The sequence below is a fragment of the Lissotriton vulgaris genome, chromosome 2_1, assembly GCF_964263255.1.
Source record: "Lissotriton vulgaris chromosome 2_1, aLisVul1.2, whole genome shotgun sequence".
Lineage (NCBI taxonomy): Eukaryota > Metazoa > Chordata > Amphibia > Caudata > Salamandridae > Lissotriton > Lissotriton vulgaris.
In genome coordinates, this window is record NC_141687.1 from 1,219,686,828 (window position 1) to 1,219,707,757 (window position 20,930).

The 20,930-nt window shown below is 45.4% G+C and overlaps 1 protein-coding gene across 2 annotated transcripts in view; it reads right to left on the minus strand.

The window, feature by feature from the left end:
* The window catches only part of IGSF9B (immunoglobulin superfamily member 9B), a 1,223,958-nt gene that overhangs the window by 583,248 nt on the left and 619,780 nt on the right, over positions 1 to 20,930 (minus strand). The window lies entirely within an intron of this gene.

Below are 20,930 nucleotides of genomic sequence, written 5' to 3' on the forward strand. Positions count from 1 at the left end.
CCACCTCCTTAGAGTCATCATAAGGCTGCACGAGAACAACTTTGCGCAAGTGAGGTGTGGGAGGGATGGCAAGCCCTCGGGCAAATTCCCGGTCTCCCGAGGTGTCAGACAGGGCTGTGTGTTGGCCCCGACATTGTTCTGTCTGTACATCAACAGCGTCATCCAACATCTTGACGCTGTTGGGGACAATGATGCCCCGGTTTTGGCAGGAAGGAGGGTTCCGGCAATTATGTTTGCCGATGATACCCTCCTCCTTTCCAAGTCCCCCATGGGGATTCAGAGGATAGTGGATGGTTTTGGCCATTTTTGCCAACAACATGGGTTGGAGGTGAACACGCAAAAAACCAAGTTCATGATCTTCAACCCTCCCGCCAAAACCAGACCCAACCCAAAACTGGGGGAAACTAGCCTTGAAAGGGTTTCAACCTTTGTGTATCTGGGGGTATCATTGCAAGAAAATCTGACATGGGACTCTCAGGTGGCAAAATCCAGGTTGAAACTTTCCCAGCTATCGGGCGCACTCCTGAGGGTGTCCAACAAATCTACCTTCAAGCCTGTTAGTCCGGCCCTGGAAACGTATAGGACCCAGGTGAAGGCAGCTGCCTCTTACGGCAGTGAGCTGTGGGGCCATAAAGCCGGGAAGGTCTTGGCAGGGGTGGAAAACTGTTTCCTTAGACGTCTACTTGCTCTCCCGCAAGGCACTCCACTCCTCCCCCTAAGGTTAGATCTGGGTCTTCCATCAATTGCTGAGGACCTGCGGTCAAAACCTGTGAAATTCTGGCATCGTCTATGGTCCACAGAGGAATTGCATCACTACAGGCAGGATCTCCTAAATGTAATGAGGCTGGATGTAAATGGCAAGATCCCCTGGCTGGCATTTATCAAGTCCGAATTGTCTAGCCTGAAATTACCAGATCTATGGGATGATCCAGCTCTGGGCTGTAGAAGGATTTCGCGTAAAACACTCGCACAGCTTTACAGGAACAAAAGCCTTGCTGGTATGGACAATGCTTCCAACAGTGGTACCTTGACGGAACGCTTTTTAGTATCCAAAAATTCCTACGTCTTTGAACCTTTTATGGATTTTATCTATCCTCTCCTGGCGAGGAAACTGTTCCTGCAATGGAGGTTTGGTACGCTCCCTACTAAAGTTTTTACTTATAAATGGTCGAAAGGGGGTGACAAGCTTTGCTCATGCTGCAAAGTCAAGGACGAGGACGACCTGCACATAATGTTCTGTTGCCCTGCCTATCGGAGCCCGAGGAGGCGCTGGATAGCTCCCCTGTGCCGGAACCTGGGCTTCAGTAACTATCTACAGGCCTACAGGATTATGAAAACTAACACCCTGGGCCACATCGTCTTTGCGGTGTCTAAATTCCTGATGGCAGCATGGGTAATAAGGAAGAAAATGTCTGGCTAACACATACTATCCTGTATCTTTCAACATTGCATGCCCAGCTGGTTTTTACTGTATATATTGTGTTTTATCTGTATGTATTTTTACTGCATCTTTTATGGCCCAAGCGGCCGAAATAAAGAATTTCTGGAGCTGGAAAAAAGCTATTATAAGACTGTCATCTGCTATCTACTGATTCGAAGTCAGGGAAACAGGCCTTTTTGCACATACCCTTTCTGTAGAGAAGGCCTACCTGCCCTTACAAGTGAATTATGTCCACTCCATACATGACACCTTTATGTTTCCTTAACACTGTGCTTTGTATGTGTCACAAGTTATATCTATGTTTTTGCAACATGATGGGCAGTATGAGCACTGTGCTATGGAAGACTGAGAATGTTGCACAAAATAGTGGCTCTCCTGCAATACTGGCTGCCCTGCAAGTTGTCCTTGTTTTGCAAGTAGATTTATCAACTTAAATTATGTTGTTCCTGATGCTTTATCTTAATAACAATGTCTGACTCTGCTCAAAAATAGTGCATGTGCTTCCCATTATGCGTAGTGCTTGGCATACTCTAGCAATGGCGGGACTGGTCTACTGTGTCTCACTAACCTCTCCATGGAACGCAAAAACTGACCATTTGGTGCCTGCCTCCTTCATTGCCTAGAAGCAAGGACGCCCTTGGCTAGGGATGACTGGCTCTTCAAAATTCAAAGGTAACTTGGACTTAGTTTGGCCCTGGCACACCACCACAACCCCCACAGTAAGATAAATACAGTTCACTCGAGCCAATAGCTCATGCGCCATATGGTCTTTAAGAAGCTCTGTAGTAATAGTACAGACAGATGTTGAACAAGACTCTACACTTAGCTGTTTTACCTAATGAATAAGTGTTTGACGTGAATTGGTCATGCAATTATGTCCTGCTCTGAAGGAGGAGGAAGTTGAATCGCCGCTTGTGGAGCGGAACATGCCCCTAACTAGGAGGGACAATGAGCAACAAACAGCCACACTTAGAAATGACTATAAGCCTGAGATTCCACCCTTCCAACTGACTAATTTACCTAGTAGGGTTGTCCAATGCGTTTGGCCTTTATCCACACACAGTTAAGACACCAGTAGTCTAATTTTGGAGCAATAGCAGCGACAAAGTGTATATGGCCTTTACCCGCGTGCGCGAGGTACGCCACAACCACAATGTTGCAGTAAGTTTGATTTTTTGTCTATCTACAACTGAGAAACCACTGCGCTATCGATTGGGTCTATTTAAACACTATTTTTCATCAATACAGAGGCCAAGCTTGTCAAAATAAGAGTTACAGTGGCCTATACCCGCTTGTGTGAGGTACGCCATGCATTTGAGCACTCTGTCAACTTTATGGGTTCCCAAGCTATGAAATTTTCATGGTGTCATTATGATGTTATTATTCACTTATTCATGTTCGCATAACAGCCAGCAATTAACTTGACATGTGTTTATCTATGGATGACTACAGTCCTTCCCAAGTCGATGCATTTCCTCACAAGTGCGAGATCCATTCCACCGATAAGTACTTATGTGCCTATATTGGCTCCACATCTCTTTACTTTGGGAGATGTCCTTGCATCTGATTTTACCCAGTTGCCGTATTGGCTACGTTATTTTAAAACACGTCTTTCCTGGCACTCTTAATGGCTTCAATCATATTGTGCACTCACAGATTTAGCATTCTTTGCAATATTCCGGTTGTTTTTTCATTAAATGCTTAACCCCGCGCTATCTCCTGATTAAGTGAGTCTTTCCACCATGTCAGTGAACCACGTGACTCGTAACCTTGGTAACATCCGAGTAAGCGGAACTCTGCTTCGCCATTCCCGATGCGAGCAGCGAACGGCTTCGGATTCATTCCACATACCGGTAAGCATCTGCACCCCTCCGAGTGCATGCTTTGAGCCCGCGCCCGATCATCAGACTTGTAACGCTCTGTAATTTTTCCGTCTCTTGATCCAGTCCTGCAACTGACTCGATGCCACAGCGCGAGTGCTTGCTACCCCACGCCGAATGTTGATGAAATACGGCTGTCGGGTAAGTCCATTCCTGGCTCTCCGCCTTGGTTCTAACCCGTCTGGCTGGACAATTAGTTTTTAATGTTTGCCCTTGCTCTTTATATATTTAGAGCTATTGCCCTATTTGATGCCCTGTTGGACCCCTGACCATTAACACACACGGCGCTTCCGAGTGATACCTCGGTAAGTCTTCTACTATACTGCCACTCCCGCATTTTGTTATAAACTGAGCACTGTCAGTAGAATAAGAACTGTATAAATTTCAATTACAGATCTATTGTCTATATCAACCCTCCACTAAACGGGTCCGGTGCTCACCACCTTTGTGGTAAGTTTTAACTTCTCTGATTCCGACCCAACTTAACCTTAGTATTTGGTAGCCATTGATGGGATGTGTGAGAATTTTGTACTTTCGCTTTGTACTGTCGCTTTGTACAATTAGCCCGTACTTATTAGTAGTTGTGGCCTATTCACTTGTAGCCTTCAGGTGTCCGTGGATGGGCTGCCCCTGTGCGGTGAGACCTATCTTCAGACTGCTTCCTTTTTTCCACAACGATTTCGATTCAGGATTAACAACACATTAATTGGTTGCGTAAGTCGCGCATTTGGCGACATACCAATTGCATTATGTCTATCCCACTAGGCGGGACACGCTCTGTTAACTGTCAGCCATCATCATCAATTGGTTGGTGTGCTACTTTTTGCTCGAGTAATATACGGTGAATTTCATTCCCTTAAAATAATACGTGTATATTTGTACATCAACTAGGTCACGTGTCCCCATCTCCCCAGTCCTGAGGAAGACCCCACGGCAAGATCAATACGCATATCTGCGAACGAGGGTCGAAACGTCGACGACACATGGTTTTTGCTGTCAACTCCATACCCCATTGCTCTCATTTGTTGTACATTTGGAGTATGATTTTTGTAAAACAATTTATATGAACCTATTGGTCGTGTTCTGGGTACATGAACATGTAACTCCATTTAATTTGTCTTATTCGCCGATTTTACTGTCACTGCAAACCCTTTTCCTTCACCTATTACCTACACATATCACACCCCCTCCCCCCTTTTTCCCAACTGTTGGGGCACTGTAAATAGTCACTGATTAATGAATGTTCAATAGTGACGTATATGCAAGATACTAGCACATTGTGAATAAAACAATGTGTCTTTAAGAATTGTCTTTTTGATTGTTTACACATTCCTTGTTATTATTTTTTCATGCTTACTGGGACCCCTTCCCATACTTCATTTGATAACCCAGGTCCCCGTAACTTTGTCTGGGTATAACCCCCCTATTTATAGCTTACAGCTTGTGGAGCTGACCAAAATGGAAAAAATAACTTCTGCAACATCAAAATGGTTGAAGACCAGCATAGATAATTTTAAAGATGTATGTGCTGAAAGCATGTATCATCCTCAATCCAAACAGCACACACTATATTCATTTTGGATGGTAGAGTCTTGAGCAATGAAGAGAATCTCGTTTTTGAGACATTTACATACGATTCTCAGTTCCCTGGGCTGAAGCACAATGAGTTGTCTCACTTTGTCCACAGGAGTAGTGAAGAACTAGGACACATGTGAGACACATAGTTAGAGACTTTTACAATGTAGCATTCCATCTGGAAACTTTGACTAAAACTTGTTCAAACTGTCCCGATAAAAGATATGAGAATGAAAAGATTCCAGATTTGACTGAGCATTGATAACCCCCCGTGTACGTTACGGGTCCTCGAGGAATTCCATTGCAAGGCTAGGCACACATGTCACCTGTGAAAACCTCAACTTAAGTTTTAAGCATGAGAAAACAAAAACTCACAACTCACTATATGTACAAAAACACAAATGTCCCAGTAACCGCATAAAAACACATGCACTACACAGCCAACACTTAAAAATGAATTTCTGAGCACAGGCACAGAAACAAGTTACTGGAAAGTTGTTTTCATATGTATAATCTATTTCCCTAGAGGTTGTGCATGAGAGAATGCCACATTGGCACCAGCCACAGAGCTGAAGGTATTGCAGCCAGACGTGAAGTTTCAGCTACATAAACCAGCTGCCATTCCCTACACCATCAGTGGCAAACAAATTCCTTAAATGATAGAGATCAAAAGGAAATCAGAATTGGGATAGAGTATATAATGAGAAACTATTCATATCCAGAAGAGGTGAAGGAAAAGGTAATGATGAGTCTGAAACGGACAGACAATCAAGTAGCAATAATGCTACAGAGCATGAATAGGTGTTCTAATAGATGCATTGCATACAGCTATCTCATCTTCAGAAAGACTCGCTGAGCATTATGCCTAGGAAAAGGCACAGTGTGATTAACCACAGTTCGGCCAACACAACAAATTGAAATTATTTATGAAAGGCATCTTTCGAAAGGACCACATTTCATAAATCAGTGAGACAAATGATGCGGTTTTAAAATTTTGGAATCAAAGCTCAGATTTTTCTCATAGATGTCAATACCTAGAGCACCTCTCAAATGGATGAAGCGGTCACAAGTCTTCTGCCAAATTGAGTGCTGGTTCAGAGAATGGTCTTTCTTAAGAAGCTGACTGTCCAGACGAATGCAGAGGATGATCCACTCAATATTGTTTGCTTGAATAGACACACCCTGCTCTCTTCCAAACCCAACAAAAAAATTAGGATCCTATATACACTCCGAAGAACCTCTTTGGGTCCAATCAGAGTAACTTCTCTATGGGAAAAAGTTAGGCAATTGGACCATGTGAGAGACATTAAATTCAGAAAATATGTTTGGCAAACAAGAAGGCTTAACTTTAGAATCACATGGGAAGGTGGTAAAAGAGGGCTCAGTGTCAATCGCATTTCAGAAAAGCCATTTAGTATTAGAAACTACAATGAACAGGATTGCATGAGCCCAAACACAACTCTCATTAAACAATCATATCACTAAATGTAAGTTCTACTGATAGGAAACCAAAGGTTTCAGAGAAGAATTCTGAATTTCCATTCACAGCATTTCTAGAACGTGCAACTGCCTGTGGAGAGGCGTCCAGGCGCTAGCAGAAAGGTCGGCGGAAAAAGTCTAAAAAGAGAAAAGGAACAATTAGCCTATTAGACAGGAGTCAAAAAGCCAAGTCTTGAAACAGGGTTCCGTAGGGCTGGAAGGCAAACCAAGAGGCAGATAAGAGAAGGAACTCACCCCTCTTCCTGCTTTGTAGATATGTGGAACTAGGAGCAATTTCAACTTATTCCATCTTAAGGATCTGGTCTGTGAATAGTGCTTCAATCTTGATCTAAGATGAAGCGGACCTTTGTGAGTAAAGGCTCAGAAAGCAAAAATGAGCACCTTAAATTAAATCCTCTTGATGACTGGGAGCCAATGAAGATGCAAGAGGTGATGAGAGACTGACGAACGCAGGGGAATTTTGAGGCTTATGCGAACAGCAGCATTTTGAATAATCTGTAGCCATTGAATTAGAAAAGCAGGAAGACCTAAATACAGACTATTGTCCAATTTGGACATGACCAAAGAATGAACTATTGTTTTCTGACAGTCTTCAGGAATCTGGTAAAGCATCCTCCGGAGAGCCAACAAGATGGCAAAGCATGTGGCGGATAATGTTTTGACTTGAAGCTCAAAAGTGAGATTGCAATCGAATTTCATCCCCAGGTTCCTCACTACTGGAGCCGGGGAGGGAGGAGCACCAAATTCCGGTGGCCACCAAATGTTAGCCTTTGGGGAAGTCTTATTGCCAAAAAAGAGGATCTCAGTTTTTTCGGAATTAAGTTTCAGGCAGCTTCCATTCATCTATTCCACAATGGCCTTCAGGCAGTGTTTAAGAGAACACAAGGTTGCTGTCATGTTTTCGTGAAATGCCAAGAGGAGCTGGGCGTAATCTGCAATGGAGACCACCCGCATCCCCAAACACTCCGCAGTTTAGCCAAAGGCTCAAGGTAGATATTAAATAGGGTGGGATTAAGCGCCGAAACCTGGTGCACTCCAAACAATAGAGGCTTAGATGAAGAGGTGAATGGGGGCGGGAAGACTGCCTGAGAAAGATCCTTCAAAAAAGAGTTGAGCCAGAGCACAGCCTGATTTCTGATTACAGTCTTCTCAGGCCGGTCTAACAAGATGGGATGAGAGACATTATCAATACCAAAGACAAATCCAAAAGCATTACCATTACTGGTGTACTTCGATCAATGAATTTGGAGAACTCTCAAGTAAGGTACATTCGGTACTATAGCCGGCCCAAAAAACAGATTGCCAGTCTTAAATAAGGAGATTGGACTCTAAAAAATGCAATAGCTGCCTGTTGATCCTTTACGCCACGATTTTAGCAATTGTGGGAAGAAGAGAAATTGGCCTGACATTGGTTAAGGCTTTTGGGTCGCCAACAAAGGGAGCAATAATGTTTATTTCAAATTTTTTGGAACCATTGCTGATTCAAGAGAGGTATTCATGGGTGTATTAAAAATGGGGATGATCGCGGTGGTGGCAAGATTTAAGAAGAAAGTGAGGCTGGGATCCAAACAGCGAGACAGATTTGCATAGTGCAAGTTCAGCCACTGAGTCTTTGAGGGAGTTAGGGGCAAACCATGAGAGAACAGGGCCAGGTTGAGCAGGAACTAGTTCCACCGACACAGGAGGTACCTGCATAGTGAATTGCTTATGGATGATCTGGACCATATTGAAGAAGAACTTGGACAGGTCTTGGCATAGCTCCACCGAAGGGGAGGGAACATTTTCTTTAGTGGTGGGAGAAAGAAAGTAATTAACAATTTTGAAAAGATCCCAAGGTTTATTATCTGACTCCACAATTAAGGAGGCAATGAATAATTTTTGGGCTTCCCGAATGGTGGTGTGGTAGCTTTTCAACACAACCTGGTAAATTGCTTAAACTTCCATGTCATAACCCAGCCTCCTTTTCCAATCCATTCTTTTACAATAGGATTTTTCTGCCTTGAGAGAATCAGAAAACCCTGGGGCAAACGGTCTAGATCCATTAGACTTGAGGCTTTTTGGGGTGGGATATTATCCAGTGCAGCAGTCAACCAGTTATTAAGTCTAGTGGCGTTGACTTCCAAATCCCTGCTACCCTTAAAAGAGGACAATTGAAGTGATTCAACAAGCTGGTTTGAAAGATTTAATGCCATGGTCTGGTGGTTTTTCTGACCACCCCCTGCCACGGGCACAAAGCAAAGGTAAGAATGTGAAACCGCAACAGAAAATGGTCAGACCAAGTTACTTTAAGTGCCGGACCAACACTAACTGTAAAAGGGGTTGAAAGAATCAGATCAATGGTGTAAGTAGGCTCCTTTACAAGTTGTTTCAAATTAAAGCCTTTGAGTGGGGTCAGGAAATACTGTGTCTGTTTGTCTGAAGAACTTTGAACTTTTAGGAAAGGCAACACAAGTTAGATTGTAAAATGAGATACCAACTTATGTGACTTATGGAATGATGTGATCAATTTTACGCAGCACTTCACTATGACCACATTTAGCTTTTTCATGGCCATAGAAACTGTGAATCCAGACTCTGAGGAGCTTCGCAAGAAAATAGTCCAAGGCATGTGATGCACACTAAGTTACTAACCTTCTCCATAATGTAAAAATACATTGATGTTGTGAATAGTTATATGGTTCCTAACACAACATTGACAACATCAGTTTGCTAGATGGTTCTCTCCCTTCGAGAACTTTTGGAAACTGTGTCATCCTTAAAATCACTTCTGAGGTAGGTATAGCACCAAATGGAAATCAGATGGAGAGTTACAAACTATTCAGGATATCTCTTACAGCCAACCCTGAAGAGGGTACACTAATAAGTTAAGCAGCCAGAAATTATGATTCTCGGAGTAGGAAACAGATCCGCCACAAGAGAGCTGCAAAAGCCAAAAATCTTTTCTTATTTGTAGGCTGCTTAGTTTAATCTGTGTAGGGAACCTGCATAAGGGTTTTAGGTTGCAACAAAATGAGCATCAGAAATTGATGTACCAAACCAGTGGCTCAACACCAAAGACACTTTGAATCACTGCACGGAATAGAATAAATCATTCCACTGAACTGCTGACATAGTGCATTCCCACCATCATGTTTTCTGTGAAGATCAGAACTGAAAGGATTCAAACCTAGAGGAGGCAGGGAGGTAGGTAAGAAGAGTCCGGTAAATCCCTGGATTCAGAAGACCTTCTTGAGCCTCACACTTTTTAACTTACACATTATGCTGCTGACTGATACACTTCTATGATCTTCAGGTTGTGTCGTACGCTGACAACACAGATCATTGTAAGCATTTCAAAGGACACAGAGGCCAGAGCAGCCACTTTTCATAAATGTATGAAGGCAGTGACCGTATGGATGAGCAAGAACTGTATGAAGCTGAATGGTGAGAAGACCGAGGGCTGATATTTGGGTATGGAATCAGAATTGGTGGCCAGACAGACTGGGGACACTGCCCATCCCCAGTAACTCAGTTTAAAAACTTAGGAGTCATCCTGGACAATGACCTGTACTTGAATCTTCAGTTCAATCGTCTGCGGTGACCTGTTCCTGGATTATCAGAACTTTGTGAGCTATCTTTCCATTTATCCCTTCCCATGTGCGGAAACAGGTGGCCTTAGCTCTAATCTAATCCAGGATTGATTATTGCAATGCACTCTTTTTGGACACCAATAAGGCTACCATTGCCAAATTACAAGTGGTGCAAAATGCAACAGTCAGGCATCCCCAAATACATGCCAATCTCAAAAGGACTTCATGGCACTCACTGGCTCCCTGTACAAAAGCGGGTCACTTTTAAGGGCATGTGCATTGTTCACAAAGCACTTTATAGGCTGCCAAGCTCTGGAATACCCTCTCCCTTCATCTGACCACTATGAAGTTGCTGATGTCTTCTAGGAAGGACTTAAACATGTGGCTCTTCTCCCTATAACCTTTCCTTTCACCCATTGTGATTTGGCTCTGGGCAGAATTACTCCCGCACCTTGATGCCCTTGGGCAATTACTGATCTATACAAGTTTATATAATTTCATTTAAAATCATCAATGTGACATTTCTTCACTAGTATGCCCCAGAGGCTAGTAACAGGCATGCCCCTGAGAAAGGCTCCACAGCCAAGCAAGGAAAAGTCATTCATTATGGTGATCTGCGGCAAAGCTGATCTTATGGGTCTCCCCAGGCCACGCCCACTATTGTTGGCCACGCCCCCCCACGCCCCCTCTCGCCATAAAACATGTGCACCTACCGAACGCGCAGCGGACGAGCGCAGCGGGCGCGCCGACTGCACACCGAAGGCGCGCCTAAGGCAAGCCCGTCTGCGCCCGTCCGCGCCAGACCGAGCCCTGAGCCCAGGTGTCCCGTTTCCTCTACACCTCCCTCACGGAGGTACACTCAAGAAACCCTCCTCAAACTCAGGGACTCTTCTTCCTCTCCCTGCTGCAGCACTATTCCCTTAGAGGAAGGACAATCCTGCTGCCCAAACTGTCCATTTAGGTTCGCACCGCGACTCCCTCTGAAACCTCGCTGGATCAAGATGGCCCTATTCAATTGCAGATCCCTCCACCACACCAAGCAGAAATCAATATGCTTCTGCAAGACTCAGAGATTGAGATCCTCTTTCTCACCAAAACATGGATCAATTCCAATTCAGACCCTGACATAGTCCAATCACTCCCACCCGGGTACCTAATCAAGCATCAGGACAGACCCTCCGGGATAGGGGGCGGAATCGCGATCATCTACCGAAACAACCTGTCCTGCCACTTCAAGGACAGCCCAATTCAGGACTGTGAAAATGTCCTGTTCTCTATCCACGTATCCCCATCTACAACCCTCTCGGGGATTCTCGTCTATGGCCCCCCAGGACAGCCAGGTCCTTTCTGCAAATCTCTATTGGAATCCATCTCCTCTCTTGCTTGTCTGTCTCCCAACTTTACGGTCCTAGGAGACTTAAATCTCTACTTTGACGATCCTACAAACAAAACAGCCGATGACCTTAAGGAAGACCTAGGCTCCCTTAACATTTATTTGAAAAGTAATCAGGCCACCCACTCTAAGGGCCACTTGCTGGATCCCATATTTACCAACCTCCCGAGCCTAGTAGTGAATAACCCCCTCCCTATCCCCTGGTCAGACCACTACCTAATCCCCTTTCAGCTTCAACTCTCGGGCGAAGCGCCGGAGAGATCTCTTCTCCAAGCACCATCTCGTCCGTGGCAAAAACTGGACACGGCCTCATGGACCCAAGTACTGGCCTCCACCACACCGGTGCTTGACCCAGATCCCTCCAGAGCAGACGTCCAACTTCGCTCCTGGATTGAACAATCCCTCAATGCCATCCTTCCCGTCAAACCCCTCCCCAGTAAAAAGGGATGTTTTAAATCCCCATGGTTCACCCAGGAACTACGCGAACTCAGAAAAAAGTGCAAAAAGCTCGAGCGACTCTGGAGAAAGGATAGGGCTATCGAAAGCAAAAACGAATATAGGTCTGCACTGAAGCAATACAAATCTTATATAAAAAACACCCAGGCAACCTTCTTTGAGGGGAAAATACTAGCGGCTGCTAACTCTGCCAAAGAAACCTATCGCATCGTTCGTCTCCTTACAAAAACTCCAGAACCACCGCCAAGACCAGACCCTTCGGGCTCGAGATGCAACCAGCTAGCTGAGTTCTTTTCAACAAAAATTAATAACATCCTCAAATCCCTCCCCACCACCACCACCACCACCTCCCACCTCCCACCTCCCCTTGACCCCTCCTTCTGACCCAGAGGTCCCATGCCTCGAAGCATTTTCCCAGGTGACCACAGAACTGTTTCTCACCACCCTACAGTCAGTAAAGAGCGGGGCTCCCTCAGATCCAGCTTCTATGTGCAAACTAAAATTGGTTGTCTCCACTGTGGCCCCCCCCCCCTCACCAACCTCATTAACTCATCTTTTTCCCTTGGCATCGTGCCAACTCACTGGAAAAGAGCCACAGTCCGGGCACTCCTTAAAAAACCCCACCTCGATCCCAATGACCTGTCTAATTTCAGACCAATCTCTCTTCTCCCAGCCATTAGTAAAGTGGCCGAGAAAATCGTCAACCACCAACTATCTCTCTTCCTGGAATCCAACAACCTCCTGCGCCACTCCCAGACAGGGTTTAGACCAGGACAGGGAACAGACACCGCACTTCTAGCCGTGGTCGAGGAGGCAAGAACCATCATCGACGCGGGAGGATCACTGGCAGTGATTCTCCTAGATCTGAGTGCCGCCTTTGACACGGTGGACCATGCTATCCTTATCCACCGTCTCAGCATGGCAGGAATCTCCGGCACCGCCCTGTCCTGGATCAAATCCTTCCTGGAAGGCAGAACCTTTCAGGTGGCTGACGGCACTGTTAACTCGAGTGTTCTTCCTGTCCAGTGTGGGGTCCCCCAGGGCTCCTCCCTGAGCCTCACACTTTTTAACGTATACATGTCTCCTCTCGAAGACATTGTAACTCCATTCGGCGTAAAAACAGTTATGTACGCCGACGATACCCAGCTGGTAGTCTCCCTAAATCAGTCGACCAAAAGTCTGGAAAACTTGTCGGCATGCCTCCAGGACATCTTTCATTGGATGTGCGAATCGCGCCTGAAATTAAACGGAGAGAAATCCGAGATCCTTCTTCTAGGAAACCCACGCAGACTCCCCCCATCCCTCTCTTGGCCACCCTGCATGGGATCACCCCCCACCCCCAAGTCCGAAGTCAAAAGCCTAGGTATCTGGCTGGACCAAGACCTCAATTTTAAAGTCCAGGCCAGAAAAACAGCCGGTACATGCTTCGGCCTTATTAAGACTGCGCGAAAAATCCTTCACCTGATTCCCTTTCAATCCAGGAAACTGCTCATTCAGGGGCTAGTTAATTCCAGACTGGACTACGGAAATGCCCTTTATCTAGGGGCACCCGCATCGGTCATCAACAGATTGCAATACGCCCAAAACGCCGCCGCCAGACTCCTGACCGGGACCAAATCCAGATGCTCTGCCAAACCAGCCCTGAGATCCCTACATTGGCTCCCGATTAGGGAAAGGATCACCTTTAAGACCCTCTGCATCTCACACAAAATACTACAAGGCAGAGGCCCGCCTATCCTGAGATCTCTTGTCAAACCTCCTCACTCGAACAGACAACTCAGATCAGACTCCCTTTTCCTGGCCAGCGTCCCCAGAATAAGAAAGGCCCGCTCTGGGGGGCGACTTTTTTCATACAACGCTCTAAAGTTGTGAAACTCCCTCCCACTCTCTATCCGAACTGAACACAACTTACTAGCCTTTCGCAGGCAACTAAAAACGTGGCTCTTCCCTTAACTCCTCTATTACTCCCCCCTCTGAAAGCCTCAGGTTGATTGTCAGCGCTGGGACGCCCCAGGATAGCTATGCGCTTTACAAATCTGTATTCAACTTCAAATGGGTTCAACTGCCAAACATTTTTTCAGGAATTTCACCATACGGCTTGTGTCTGCTAGAGAGTATGGAATTGTGTATATTTATTTTACCCCATGCCAAACTGAGTCAATAGATCCTGAAATCACATTAGAACTAATCCTGGAAGAGACACCTATACAACATGTGGCAGTTCTCCCAATTTTAATGTGATGGAAGTTTAAAAAAAGCAAATAATCCAGAATAAGTCAAAGGTGGTTACGGCTTTCAGCCCAACCACCATTGCCGCGGTCTTTCATGGACAAAATCTCAATACTTCATTGTTCAAAGTCTCCAGGTGCATGGAATAGGAGGAACGGGAGCAGGTGGCATTTTAGTACTCCACAGAAAGGAGAATCCAAACTGAACTATCGGCAAGACCTACTGGTCTGATGTTAACTGCCTCTATTTGGGCGGAAAGACGACACCTGTTCACCCACTGGGCACTCATGATCCAATGAGACAACTTCAGTAGAGCAATTCTGGTGCTGTAAGCTTACCAGGCACCAAAGCAGATTTCTGGCATCCTATTAGGGCTTAGCTGGTCCTGACATGTCAAAAGATTTATTCCTGAGCCTGTGGTTGAGAAGGCAATCTCAGTAGGAAACCTATAGGCCTCATGCAATACTTCACAAAACAATGGTCCACTGGGAACTCATTTCAACCTGATAAATATAATTTATCAGGCATCATATGTAGCACTATGAGGTTACACTATGACTATAACACGTGGTATTAGCCTCAAGATAAACCAACAATTTTGATTAGTCTAAGTAATTGCTTTAGGACAACTCTTTGTAACATAATTCCAAAGGGAAAACATGTAGAGAAAACAGGTGAGTGCCACCTGCGTTTACACAAACAAAAAATTAAAGTTACTAAAAATGTGTGTAAAGGAGAAAAAATACAAAAACCCAACAATATGCTGGATAACACAATAAATCTGTTGTCACTGCATTTTTTCATTCATTATAGAAAGACCGAAGTTGGAGGTGGACAATAAGTTTAAAAGGTATGAATGTGTAACTGTAATTCTCCAGTATTGGCATGTTTCTTAAATTCACATGCTTGAATCATTTCTTGTTGTTGAAGTGGGAGTTCCACGGTATAACTACTAGAAAGCAGTACAGCGTTAAACATAGCCTGCAAAGGCCAGAAAACATCAAAGTTAGTAACCTATTTACATCATTTAAAAAAGAACTAAACTGCAGCCAATCAGGCTGCAAAAGCCTGGTAACCACTCCTCTCAGAGACTTCCTTATCTCAGATTTGCCAGCACTAGTGTGATTAGAAGCAACATCAGTGAAATAGAAGGTGAGCCCCTAAGGGGAAGATGGTGGGTCGCCTGAGACTATAAGAAAGATGCCAATACTGGAGAAGGAATAGTTTCTTATCTGGAACTCCAATTCTCTTGTAGGAGAATCTCCATTGAAGTCATGAGTACTGAATAGTCCTGCCCACGTGCTGGACCCCGTATAGTCCCTCCTAAGTGCAGGGACCCAGGAGACCATGTGCAGTATAGGAACACAACTGCGTTCTCCGTACAAATCAACGTGTTAGTCGTGGTTGTAATTTTAAAGATTAAGGACACTTTCCAGTGGATCCTGAAGAAACCCAGTGCAAGACAGAAGATTGGAGAGCCAACCCACCCGTGGATACCTTAGTTCCGCTGTTACCTACACCAGAGAAGCCAGGTGCATAGGTGTGAAGTGGTGTCAGAAACAGCCATCAAACCCAATGGAGGACTTCAGGAAAGTGCCAATGTTGGAGAAGGAGAAAGTGTCCGGTAGAATCCGAAGGCGGATTCAGGATGAGAAGTACCTGCAAGCAGAGGGGACAAAGTCTATGTCACTTAGGAGTGACTCAGAGACCTGGAAGATAAATGCCCACCAATGTTGGGTGTTGCAGGAGAGTTGACGGTGACCTTGACTCTGCAGCTGTGAGGGCCAGGTAATGCTGACGAAGACCAGGAGCTGTGCACGAGGTGTCCCGTGTCGGATGTCAAGAGCTGAGGGGTCGGTGTCCGGGGGAGAGCACAAACAAGCCTTGGCGACTGCAAACAACGTGGAAGTCAAAGAAGGTGTAATGTCGGGACCAACAAGTTCCAGGGGACTTACCACAAGCAGGAGAGTCAGGTCAGGCCCGAGCAATCAAGGAAGCCCAAAAGAAACAAAGGTAACCCTCAACAGGACCCACAGGCCGGAGGCACTGGAGTGGGAAGAGGACCTCGAACAGCTCTCCAAAAGATGCAGACCACAGTGCAAGCAATGTGGTGTGGACGAAGATTCTGATCACTGGAGATGCTTGAGGATCTTGGTGGATCTTGGTGGAAGCCAACAAGCCTTTTCAACAGCAAGTCAACGTGGTGCACTGGGGTACAGTTCCTGTGGCTCCCACGAGGGACTGGCCTCAAACTTGGTTAGAGGGCAAGGCAGGCCTCAAGAGCTGTGGAGAACCACCACCTGTGTTGTTGAACCTTTCAGAGTCCTTAGGAGCTCAGGATCAGCAGACTAGTCAGCTTAGTTGTGGTGCCTCTGATGCAGGGAAGTGACTCCTTCACTTCCAGGGAGATTCCTTCAAGTGTCTTGGATGCCCACAGGCCTTGGAAGGTTCCTGTATGGTGCACAGGCACAGACGATGCAGCAGACTGAAAAGGGGACGAAGTTGAGCCCAAACTAAGTCCAGCGAAGTGCAGAGTGCCCAGATGGTAGAAGTTGAAGTGATGTCTGAATCACATCTTGTCCCACAACGAATCTAGTGACCCACCCACAGGTAAGCCCTAAAGTACCCTTAGGAAAGGGTTGGGATGATTCAGGGGACCCTCCCAGGGGAGGGCATGGACAGAGGGGAGGTTATTCCCATGTCCTCTGTCCAGTTTCACGCCAGACGGAGGCCAACGGCTCCCAGAGCTGATTTGAACTGGACTTTGCACGGGGACACCAAATGTGCCCCTCATGCAGACTGAGTGGCACTGGCAAGTGCACCCACCTGGCCCCTAATACACTAAATCCTGTCTGGGAGGTGGTCATACCTCCCTCTGACAGGTTACCTATTGTTTTGCCTTCCCCTGCTCGAGCTAGACTCAGCAGCAGGAGGGCTGAATCATCTCTCTGGTCGGCAGCAGCCATGTTGTGCTTTCTGGGTCTAGAAGACTGGTACCGGGAGCACTGAAAGCCTAACGGAGGGCTCTTTCAGTGCCTGGAATCATACCTCGGAACCGTTTACAGTGTGGGGGTATGATTCCAACATGTTTGATACCAAACATGATAGGATCTGTTGCAGCCGATTTTGAGATGATCATCGCGTAATTATGCAGTGCCCCTCTATATGGTATATAGCTGTTTCACTTACAACTCCGTAGGCTGTACAGGTGTCCTGCTCATGCAGGGGCACCCTTGCACTTGGAACCAAGCACCCTGCCTTCAGGATTCTAAAGGCCTGCTATAGGGGTGACTTATAGGTTTTAAGTGCACTGACAATAGATATAGGAAACCTCAATGAGGTCCTTGACAGAGACCTTTGATGGTGCCTCAACCGTTGAGGACACCTTTTATTCGATAAACTCCTCAACTTGAATGAGGTCTGAGTACTGATGTTATGTGTGTCTTCGATGTCAATCCATCTTGCCTCGAAGACGATCTTCAGCGATTCCTCAATGTCAAACTGGCTGTTGACGGCGAGCAGATAGGCACTATACTTTGCTTTGACGTCGATCCTCTCAATGTTGATCAGGACCGATGGCATTTTTCTGCAGTTTCTTTTCTTTCACGCCCTCCAGAGACAGAACCCTGGTAAAGCACTGAACCTCTCCTCGCTCTCAGTTCCCACCGTCAGACTGCGTTTGTTATGTTTGTTGCTCCTCAGTGCCATGGAGGCAAATTTTCACACAGGGTATGTCTTGAAAAGTTTCTGCAGTGGTGACAAGACTCACAAACATAATTTTCTAGGAGGCAGATGATACAAACCTCATGAGGATCTGTATAGACTTTTTTTTCGCACAGTCCCGACATTTGTCAAATAAAGATGGCATTTTATCTGACTAAATAACTTGATTTTCTGTCAGGAAAAAACTGAAAAAGCCATGGATAGGCCAAAATTCTCAAGTGAAATGGTTGTCTACAGAAATTGGAGAATTTTGTGGGGAAAAAGGTCATAATTGCCTGAGCTCAATGTTCCAGGATCTTGTCAGCAGGAGCAGGAAAAAAGAAGAAACTGTCACCTGCTGAGCATAATGGTGTACTGGTGGTCTCTGGGTTCTTAAAGATACAGCCCATATTTTTAACTCATATAGGGAGGGCCTATGGGGCTATATTGTCCTGCTCTCCTTCATCACTATACTCAAAAAAGGGTTTGTTAAAGAGATTTATGCTGTTTTATAAAAACTTCATGAAATTATTCACATATACTATTCTCCTGGCCCCTTTTTTAAGTACAAGATGAAGATTTGGGCCAATGTAGCATATTCCTAGAGGCTGCATAATCATTTTCTTTCCTAAGGTGACTCTACAGGCCTTCCTGAAGAATGGCGAGCATCTAAACTTAAGAAGATATACTGTGAAAAAGTGCTCCAGTGTCCCTGGACCTAGTCGGGACTATTATGGGATCCTGCACATGGGCAGGATTATTCAGTGCTTATGACTACTGCTTTGGGTAAAGAACTTTGGGTAAAGAACTTTTTTACTTATCCTTTTATTGGATCTTTTTTAGAAGTATGCTTGAATCAGAACAGTAAGCAGTTATGCAGTTCAACATCATTTTATTATTATTATTACTGTTATGCTTACAGTAGTGGATGTTGGGTACATAACAATAAGAGAAAACTCACTTTATTGGAATAAAAGACGTAATACTGCTTGTCCAAGTGCTTCATTATTTTGCACTGTGAAACCAAACAATAGTGGTGTTTAAATATGTCAATTTTTCCAAGTTGATGCTCTGTAAATGTCTTGCATAAACACACCAATAAACAGAGCTGTTGAAGTGGAGACACTTCTTTTGGAGTGCACGTTAATTTTTCCCAGCAAAGGCCTTCCTGCCTTTTGAATATTATTGGTGCAGAAACTCAACATCTTACGCTTAGCTTGGAGAGAGAGCAACCCTTGCGAGGAACACCATATGCCATTAGTAACTTTTCAGCCTTTCTCAACTTACTAGTCCTGTCTAAATTAAATTTAATGATTACAACAAGGAGGGGTTGCTGGACTGTTCCTAAGTGTGGCTAAGGGGAGAACTAACTGGCGTGACCAAAGGTGTAAGTGTAACACCCTAGGGCATCCATTTTGTTGGATGGATTTGCCTCACACACCCAGAAGGGTGTCATGCTTCATCATCGGCGGTTGCTCCTCGTCGGGGAGGCGGTGCAATCCCCGACGGGCTCACCTCAAAGAGGGGCTCTTTGGCGGAGATCTTTTATCCAACAGCCTTATGGTGAGGTGTGGGTGTGTGGGCAGGGTGGTATGTGGTAGTGATAAGGGATATTAAAATGTAGCTAAGGGTACCGGAATTAACTTTATTCTGGGGGTCCCCTGGCTGCAATTAAAAACAGGGGGCTAGCCCACTAGGAGTCAACGAGTAAGGTCAGGTGGCCCTAGATGGAGCTAGTGGTGAAGACGGTCGACATGTTTCTCGCAGTGGGCAGTAGTTACCCGCGATTCATCAGGACCTATAAAAAGGTGATTTACAACATGCTGGTGTCATGTGTGAATAGGTGTGTGTATTACCTCTGTGGGGGTTGTCCTATGCCTAAACATAGAAAAGAGATAAAACAACAAGGATTACAAACAATATGCAAGATGCAAAGAAGGTCACGTCATGGGAAAGAACTGTGAACAGTGTGGCATGCTGTAGATGTACTTGTGATTCAAGTATCAGTCATTGCATGCCTTCAGGGTTGTATATTCCTGGTGTCTAAAGTGTGGCACACAGAACAATCACTGAGTAGGTGAGGTGGATTGTTGTGAAGTTGAAGGGGTTTGAAAGGTTTAAAAGGTTAAAAAATGCAACAGCTATCCAGGCTCCAGTGTACACCTGGGTTTATACCATGTGCAGGTATCAGGCAGTAGAGTGAAAGACACCAATTGTAACATAAGGTGGCTAAGTGAACAATAACACACACACTGATTCTACAAAAAGCCACAGTTCTGACAAGCTCACATTACCTACTCACCTATCAGTCAAGAACTACCAGCCACCAGAGGGGTCGGCGGGATAAGGCATCAAGGATGAGTCCATAGGTCAAAACTGGGGTAGAAGATAAACATACCGCCAGGCAAGCGTTAATGGGTGAGCAGTATCTACAGACTCAAGGGACTCTTAGCCTAAAGCTCAGGTGTATCGCTACAACACTCACCTCCAATCTCTTGTGCCCTGGCTGCATGACCTACCCTTCTCCGCCGAGCTCGAGTAGATATGGGAGCTCGCAATAGGCGATTTAGCTTTCTTTATTTAGAACTACAATATGAGCTAGTAGCGCCCAACCACTGATGCTTACACATCCCTAGATTCCACACGAATCCTTTTACAGCACGCATAGTTTTGGAATCACTCAGGGGTTTAGGCACTGTAACACCAGTCCAATATGGCCGCCGCCACACTGGTCGACATCAGGCCAAAGAATGATGGTCGCCTCACCACATTTCACCACTGGAGCGAGGCAGAACAAATTAATAACCGAATCTAATGTGACTATAATCACCTAATCACCGGGTACCTCATGCATTAAACGCAGTATAATGGAGCGCATTTGCACATCCCAGCCTCTCTGACATTACCGATCCACTAGTCAAAGATGGCCGCTCCGCGATCGACTGATATCACGTGATACGCCGATAGGCGGAGACGCGCGTTTCATTCCGATTCGTTGTTGCCGGTGTAAATAACCCTGTCCGCCAAGCTCCCATATCTACTCGAGCTCGGCGGAGAAGGGTAGGTCATGCAGCCAGGGCACAAGAGATTGGAGGTGTAGATACTGCTCACCCATTAACGCTTGCCTGGCGGTATGTTTATCTTCTACCCCAGTTTTGACCTATGGACTCATCCTTGATGCCTTA